This window comes from Pinus tabuliformis, chromosome J, assembly GCF_031772625.1.
Source record: "Pinus tabuliformis cultivar Carrire ecotype Pingquan chromosome J, CPIR1, whole genome shotgun sequence".
NCBI classification, from domain to species: Eukaryota; Viridiplantae; Streptophyta; class Pinopsida; order Pinales; family Pinaceae; genus Pinus; species Pinus tabuliformis.
The window spans coordinates 1163911021-1163919916 of record NC_142295.1 but is presented as its reverse complement, the minus strand read 5'-3'; positions in this window follow the sequence as shown (position 1 = coordinate 1163919916).

The following is an 8896-nucleotide window of genomic DNA, read 5'->3' as shown; positions in this document are numbered from 1 at the left end:
TTTTGATATGAAAAATATAATTTTATTCTCTCAATACCTTGCCTTCAAGATTGAGCTCCAAGTTAATATCAATTCAAATATAAAAACATTAATTTCAAAATAATAGTGCTCAAGATCTCACATCAATTTCAAGATGGTAGTTTTAAAATAAATCTAACATTCATATTTTAGATATAAAGAGCAATGAATAAATATTAAGGAATATATAGAAGAGTGAATAAATATTAAGAATCAAGTCCAATATTGATAGCCATAATCCATTAAAAACACAGAGAATTGATATCAAAAGTACCAAGCATATGGGGTAGGAAAGGATTTAATGGATACCATAAGCTAGGTACATGCAATACAAGCTACAAAAGATGAAAGACACATCCTCCTATATTCTCCATGCTATAACCCATTGCAAATAAAATCAGAGACATAATGGCTATAATTCTCCCCAGATATCTTATTCCCCATTAAATTAAAATGAATCCAAAAGGTTTCATAAGCAAGTCAAAGTTGTCAACCAAATTCGTGATTAAATTGGATGTCCAATTCTGGTTATTGGAGAAAAGGTCTTATAAACCAAGTAGGTCTCAAATAGGCGTTAAAAACAAAAAGTTGAAATAAAAAGTCCTTAACTTGATAGAGAAGATCAATCCTAGAGGTGGTTACTAGTTACTTGGCCACTTACACATTTTTTACATAATATAAATTTAGGATAGATGATTTAAGGACAACAATTGAAGATATAGGGAACATGACGAAAAAAACTAAGTACACTTGTTTTGGGGATCGAATGTTCTCTTTCATTTTGAAAATGATTAATAAAATCATAAAGTTTGTTATTATATGAATGTGCATTTTCAAATTTTTTCATGCTATCATAATGTGATATTTTCTACCGGCTATCTAGTTTTGATTGAAAATGAAATGTTGAGATCCTATATCTTTGTCAATTGAAAAGTGTTTTCTTTTTTAAGATTTTCATTATCGAAGGGTTTCATGAACATATACACTTCTTATTGAAATTAAGGTCGTCCCTTCAAATTTGATCGTTGGTCAACAAGGTAACAAACTTGTGGGAGGCATAACTTCTACATTCAAACTTTGATTGAGGTTCCAACTAACCTTCGAAGGTTATGGACCTCAATGCACTCAATCAAGACCTTCCCATAAAATATCCCTTACAAAATGATTCCTCCATTTTTTCCATCAAGAAACTATCAAAATAGGTGAAAAATGATATAAAGATCCATTATGCATAAGATCCATTTCCTTGCATTGTTTGAATTGTATGCAATATAAAACCATTAATGGTGACTATGGTGCTTGATTTAATAAGAACATGAAATGATGCAAAGAAAAAGAGAAGACATCATTGGGGATATACCCCAAGTCTCTCTTGTGATGGACCAAATATCAAGCGGGGGTTAAACTACTGTAACAACAAACATATAGTTCTAATAGCTTGATCAATAGTTAATCATCTAGTAGTGTATCATCAAAATTATGATCATAATGATAAATGAATCCTTCATCAAGAATTCATCATCACATCAATAAAAGAGCAACACAAGCTTTTATGTGGAACCTATACTAGAGAAAACCACAAATTCATCTTCTTTTTCTTCTTCAATTCATTACATAGATTTCTAGGTACCAACCTATTGGAGGCTCCCATGCCCAAGGTATGAAAGCAACTAGTTGCGATAGACTACAACCTGATTGAGGCAGAAACCTAAGAGATAAGCATGTTTCCACTTTCTATAGGCTTCATCCTAATTGAGGCACTGTTATAGACATATTTGGGCACTGCAACCCCAAAATCATATGTCCATAAACTAAGGGATATTTAGTCCCTAAAAGTGTTGTTTCACACCCTAAAGGATCATGGTCAACTGATTACATCATTTCCCAGAAGTTACACCTAAAAAACTACTCAGAACTGGCCAAAACTAGACCATACTGACTGCTCCATGGTCAAGGTGCGATGCATACTGGCTGCTAAACTAGCCAGGTGCGATGCATAGTAAAATGGCCTTCTGTGGGGTGTGATGAGCAAGAATAGACAAATGGTAGAGACAATTTGCTAAGTGGACGATCATGGAATCTTCCAGAAACTTCTCCTGTGACACTTGCCTCTCTGACTTCGCCTAGGGATGAGTAAGATATCAATGAAATCTCTAAGTGGAACCAAGAACAATCAATGGAATGACACTAATCAAAAACCCAAAGCTGACTCACACCCTTGCAAGACATCTATAAATGGATCCCTCATATAAGAGATCTGGAGGCTGGAATTTTGTATTTTGTAAGGAAGTGCTATTGGTTTATCTGTGAGAAGAGACATTGCATTGTTGGGTGATTTTCTTATTCATGAGGTGAATAGGCTACTACACTGGGAGGATGATGCTAGATCAGACGGTTGGGTTGTAAACCTCTCTTTCACTATTAATAAAGTTCTTTGAGTTTTCCTTCATATAATTGTGTGTTTATGAATCTTATTGTTTATGAATGCAATTGTATGGTCAACGTGTTTCTGATTTTGTATTTTTTATGATGTTTTAGATGGAGATGCTTTGATGGTTTTATGTTACTTTGACTCTACAAGTACTCTTTGAAGCGGGACAAGTAGGAGAGGAGAGGAAAATTCTATCAAGGAAAGGAGAAATCAAGCTAGGATCAAAGCGGAAGATCCAGGTTGGTCCTCTTTTCTTCCCTCTAATCTATCACACTTAAAGGAACTCTCAAAAGGCGTTCATTGTTTGTTTCTATGATAGCTACCCATCTTAGTGGGACTAGCAGTTCGAATCGACACTAGTTTTCCCTGAAACAAAATGGCGACTCCACTGGGGAATGAATAGTTTGTTTTGTTTGTTTATTGTTTGCTTTATAAACTACAGATGGAGCTTGAAGTTAGCCAGCTAGCCTTCGAAATGCCTTTTCTATGCAATTGTGAAGTAGATGAATGCTGCTTCAATCAATCTTCAGGTTGGTTTATGAACTAAACATCTGACTTACAAGCATTCTAAGTGCCCTTGTGGTAGCTCAAAACCTCATAAGATCTTACCCCTATACTTTGTTTTTACTGTCCATCATAACTCAGCCTAAATCACTGAACTTAGCTACAAATTTTTAGCAAAAACCAAGCTCAGTTTCGTTCTCTAGTCCATCGCACTGTCTGTAACTGTGCAATCTGGATGCATCACACCTCCCGCGTGTTGCACGTGAGACGCATCCCTGTTTCCCTATGTTGCAGGTGCAATGATTGAGTGATACAGTTTTTCTCTCCGAGAGTTGGTTTTTCCTCCTTGTTTTCAGCTCTATTCCGTAGTTTTACTCTTCATGATTAGTATCTTGTTCTTGAAACCTTCTTCCTTCACATATTTCAGCCTCCATTAGTTAGGAATTGTAAATGTTTTTATGTATTTGTGAATCATTTATAGTCTTCGTTTATTGAAAGTAGCTTAATCGAACTATCGTTTTTGATGCAAGTGTCGTAATTGTCATTTTGAATCAAAAGAAGAGTGTCGTAAAGTCTTCCTCTCCTAGATAGTTGATTGTACTTTTGTTATTGTACTTGATTTGAATTATTAGTATTTGAAGTGTCGAAAATAGTTTTCAATTCGAAATTGAAAAGTGTTGTTTTAGTATTCGTTTCGTTTTGAAAAGAAATTGTTAGAAATGTCACTTTGAAAGAAAATAGTTCAGATATGTACTTAGCTTTCCTTTTTGGCATTCACATCAAGGAAGAAGAAAAAAAATACATGCATGTGCATTTGCATTTTTACTGCATGCGAAATTTGATTTAGGAAAGTGCATTTAGTGTGTGCTCTATGCTCTCTGCTGAAAGAAAAATCATAATCTTCTTTCCTTTGTAGCTAGCATTTTCATTGCTAAAAGAAAATAAATGATTGTTTATCATTTTAGATTGCATATTTAGGAATTTTACATCTACATCACGTGGTGAACCTTGAAAGACAAACTTCCAAGCAAGATCAACTCTAATATAAATATCAATGAACATAAAAACACTTTGGAAGACCATATGTATCTGCCGCCTTATCGATCGCAATGCATTGAACATAGCATTCGAGAAGATTGACTATCATACATAAGTCCTTGCTAATTTCTCTATCATTTATCACCAAGGTGTATTTTGTAGTTTTGCGATTGGTTTGGTAATCCCTCTATCTAGATTTCCAGAGTAGTCACTTTTGTTCCTTTTCGACTCCTTAAAAGAAAAGGTCCATTTGAGAAATTGTCACTTCAGGCTCATTAAAAATCGAAGGCGACTAGAGTCACCTTTAGCTTTTTCTTAACTCTTAAAAATTGAAAAAGCAAGTTGCGTCAAAGTGTCTTAAAATTCGTTTAAATCAGAATAACTTTTTCCCCTTTAATTTTGAGTTGATCAAGTAATCTGCAATCATGGAAGAAAGTCAATCAAAACCCCATCATTCGAGGAGACTAGCGAGTCAACTGTCTTTGACCCTGGAGATGAAACCATCCTGGGAAAAATGGTCTTGTTTAACTCAGTCCAATTCACCTGATTTATTTGAAACTTGTGTTTCAACATCATCAGAGATTACAGTTACTCCAATTATCTCTGGTACACCTACCTTTACAGAAAAAATTCCTCAACTACAAGAGGACATTAGAACCGATTCTAATGTAATGGTAGATACCTCTCTTCCTGAAGCAGCTCCATCTAGGACTGATCCAGAAACTGAAATTCGTTTGCCTGAACATTTGGAAGCTGAGTTCTAGAATTTAGAAGGTGTCACCCCTCCAGTATTTGTTACTGCAGAAGCTACACTTTCTTTGGCTCTAGAAATATTTTACGAGCCTAACGGTATACCTCTTCCACCTGAATTGATTTCCATAGAAGATATAGTAGAGGATCTTCCACCCAGTATTCCAGTGCATTTTGGAATTGGAATCCACTTATATCCTTCTACTATAGAAGTTCGTTCTTTTAATCATCCTTCATCGCAGGTTCCTATAGAATCGCTAGGAAATCTTCTAGATAGAATACATATGTCTAAGCAACCATCAACATCTAGGACTGTGGCAACTGACACAACTATTACAGAGCTTCCTGCTGCCATTCCTACAATGTTTGCTGGTATACCATTTGTCCCGACTAATTATCAACAACAAGCCAAAGTCCACTCAGGGACTATTTCGATGACATGGTCTGTTCCTATTTCTTCATCCAGAATCTCATTTGGTATTTCTTATGTTGAAACTCAACAAGTCGATCCAATATGTCTTCAAAGGCTAATCTATCCTTTAAGCACTGGATTTCCACCATATGGGGGGAAATATGCCTTTTCATTACTCCCTCCTGGAGAACAACCATATGGAAGTTTACAACAAAATTCAGGTCAAACTGGAATTATATCCAATAGTTGGGTACTAATACTGCCTCAACAACCAAGGGTTGTATATTCAATGCAACCAGTCTAACCTGTGTTGAATATTCCCATTACACCTGCTATTGTGACTGTATCGCAAGTACAAGCGCTACATGTTGTGTGTCAACCTCAAGTCTCTGAGGTTGCAATACAATGGCCTCTCGTCTCCACGATTCAATCACAACCTCAGGTTAGTGCCTCCTTACCTGGAACGACTCAGGCTTAAATAGGTACTATCACTTCGTATCTTGGTCAATCATCCAGTATTGGACAACAGCAAATGGTCCAACAACCATGGCTGGTGCAATATCAACAACCACAATTCCAGCAATTATACCAAGGACCTGAGCAACAAGGCTTTGTAAGTAATGAGCAACCGCATTTCCAAAATGGTTATCAACAACCATACTATAATGGTTATGCCCATCAACCTTATCAAAGTTACCAACATCAAATACATTAGGCTGGTATGCAAAGACATACTGCTTAGGAGATTCCATCTTATCCTGGGTATGCTTCACCTAACCTAAATCAAAGTTGCCCTTTGTAGCAACTCTATAATTACCAGATCTAAACCGGCTAACGAATGATCCAATTGCTTATGCCCCTTGGTGGCCAGCGATTCCTCATAAGCTTCCCTCTGATATTCCTAAATTCAATTGAAATCCAGGTGAAGATCCATCGAATCATGTAATGACATTCCATTTATGGTTCTCATCCAACACCCTGAATGATGATTCGATTAGGCTTCACCTTTTTCAATGAACACTAACTTTTCCGGTAGCAAAATGGTATATGGAATTGCCTAGAGCTTCGTTTGATAACTTCAACACCCTTGCCACTACCTTTTTAACCCATTTCAGTTACCCATAAGGTATGAAACAGGGACAGAACTCCTTACCAACTTTAAACAAACAATAGCCACTCACATATCTGATCATATTCATGAGTGTCGGCATCGTCGAAGAATGGTAAAGACATATGTTCCTGATCAGCTTCTAGCTGAATGGTTTATAAAGTCATTATTACCCTCTATTACGGAGGATGTGGCTAAGGGAGGAGTTTTCACTAAAGAGCAAGTCATTGCTCATGCACAATATTTGGACTTGATCTATACTCAGTCTGGCACGCTCTATGACTAAATTCCTGATGCTCCTAGAACATAATTTTTCGTTCCTCCTCCTCCTAAATCAAAAAAGGACTCTCATGCCAGCGATGGTGTTATCAGTACCACAAGCACGAAAACTGCAAATGCTACATCTAAAAAAGCCCGTACAGTTTCCAGTCAAAAAGTAGATGAAGAACCTCTTGCCTCGGAGATTAATGCCATGTCAACTAACAAACGAAAAAATCCTAAGCAACTAGGGGGCAAGAAGAAAGGGACAAACAAAAAGAAGAAACAGGAAGATTCAACTCATGAGAAATCTTCTGGAAACCCTATTGGAAAGAAGAAACCTAAATAGCCATGTTTCATATGCGATTAGGACCACTATATGAATGATTGTCCACATCGAGCTAAGGTCACGAAGTTTTTCAAAGAGACTTCAAATACCTCTGCAGTATTGACTGATCTGTTTCCAAACCCAGAAACTAATCTGGTTGCTAGTGATCATGCTTCCCCATCCCAAGTGCTTATGCTATCCATCTCAAAACAGCAAAATGATGCTTTGATATCAACAAGGAATAAAGATTATGGAAATCCACAGTCGTCGAACAACAAGGCTACAAATCAACCTAGTAGTTCAACAACAACTTCACCAAAAGTTGTTCCACCCATCATTCCTGAATTAACTATAAAACCACCAAATGGAATGGTACAAAAATTGACATTTAATCCTCGTGCTCGAGCAGCACAAAATTATAATATAGTGCAGGATTTGACTCAATCGCCATCCACTATGTCGACACTTGAAGTACTACAGAATGGCCCCTCCCAAAAGAAGGCTTTGTTATCAACAATACGTGGGATTGATCCAGTGGATTCCAATCTGGTGGCCTTTAATCTTAAAGGATATGAACCACAGTTACCGACCCAACTTGAATTCCTTATACAGATAAAAGCTCTCAAGAAAATTGTTCATCAAACAATCATTAATGAGGGGGCATCTACCTGTATTATGTCAATGAGTTGCTGGAAAAATTTAGGCTCGCCACCCTTGTCACGATCATCAATGACATTAAAATCATTCGATGGAAGAATATACATGCCATATGGGATATTAAGTAACTTGTAAGTTGAACTGGAGGGCAAGATAGTAGAAATTGAAGTTGATGTCATTGATGGAAACCTTGACTACAATATCTTGCTAGGAAGGCACTGGATTTATGCTATGGCCATCGTCGTGTCAACATATTTTAGAAAGATTGCATTTCCCTTCCAAGTTAAAATTACAATTGTTGACCAACTAACCTTTTTCCCTAACAGTTCACAAGCTACTGGAAGCATTCCATTGATCCATGGAAGTTCTCAATCGCTTCAAAATGTCGGAGTAGGTCTCCTAAAAGACTCATCCTTAATGGGTACTTTTGCCCTCCCGCCTCCAAGTAATCTAGCGGAAGTGGCCGTAGTGGGAACCTGTCATATGATATCTTCTACATCATCAAAGATTAAGAAGGACTCTGATGATTTTGATAGTGTCGATCACATCAAGGTTTTCATAGTTGAGAATCTGACTGACATGACTCAGTTAAGTGATGTTGTACAATATGTACTAGGGGCATTGGAACCAAATCTTTCCTTCAGGACCCCTTATGAGTTGTGATCAAAGGTTGCCAGAGGATAGTTCATTGACTAGTGTCAACATCGTTAAAAAATGAAACCAAGGATCTGAGCAGAATTCCTTGTCTTCTGTCAAGCTCGTTAAAAAATGAAACAAGGCTGAGCAAAGTTCCAAGTCGAGTCTTTCACTGGATCTTGTAAAGGAAGCTTCATTCCATCCACCTAATTACCACGAGTAGTCTGGTGAATGTAACTAAACTTAGGAGGCATGTACCCTTTTTTATTTTGCGAACAAACCCGGATGTAGAGATAAGTTTCCCTGTAAGTTATGTGATCGGTCCGAATGACCTTTCACCTTTGTCTATTTGGCAGACAAAGTGTAAGAAGTGTTTTTTATAAGTATTAACAGAAAATCATTCTACTTAACCACAGTAAGTTTCCATATGGTTACTGAAGACTTTTTTTATGCTGGAGGCATGCAAACCTTTTTATACAAGCAAAAACGACCAATTTCATTTTTTAGCTTTTTAGCATTTTTAGCTTTTTATCTTTATAGTTTGGTCATTCCTAGCTTACATAAAAAGGAAAATGAGAAATTTTTCCGCAAGGTTCAAGCTCGTTAAAAAATAAACTCGCCTATGAGCAAAGTTTCTCCTAGTTCAAGCTCATTAAAAAAAATGAATCCACTTTTGGTAAATAACCTTTATGATTGCCCTGCTATCAGCCCTTTTGAACCTTGGTTGTGTTCCTATCATCACCTCCATTGTTTTGG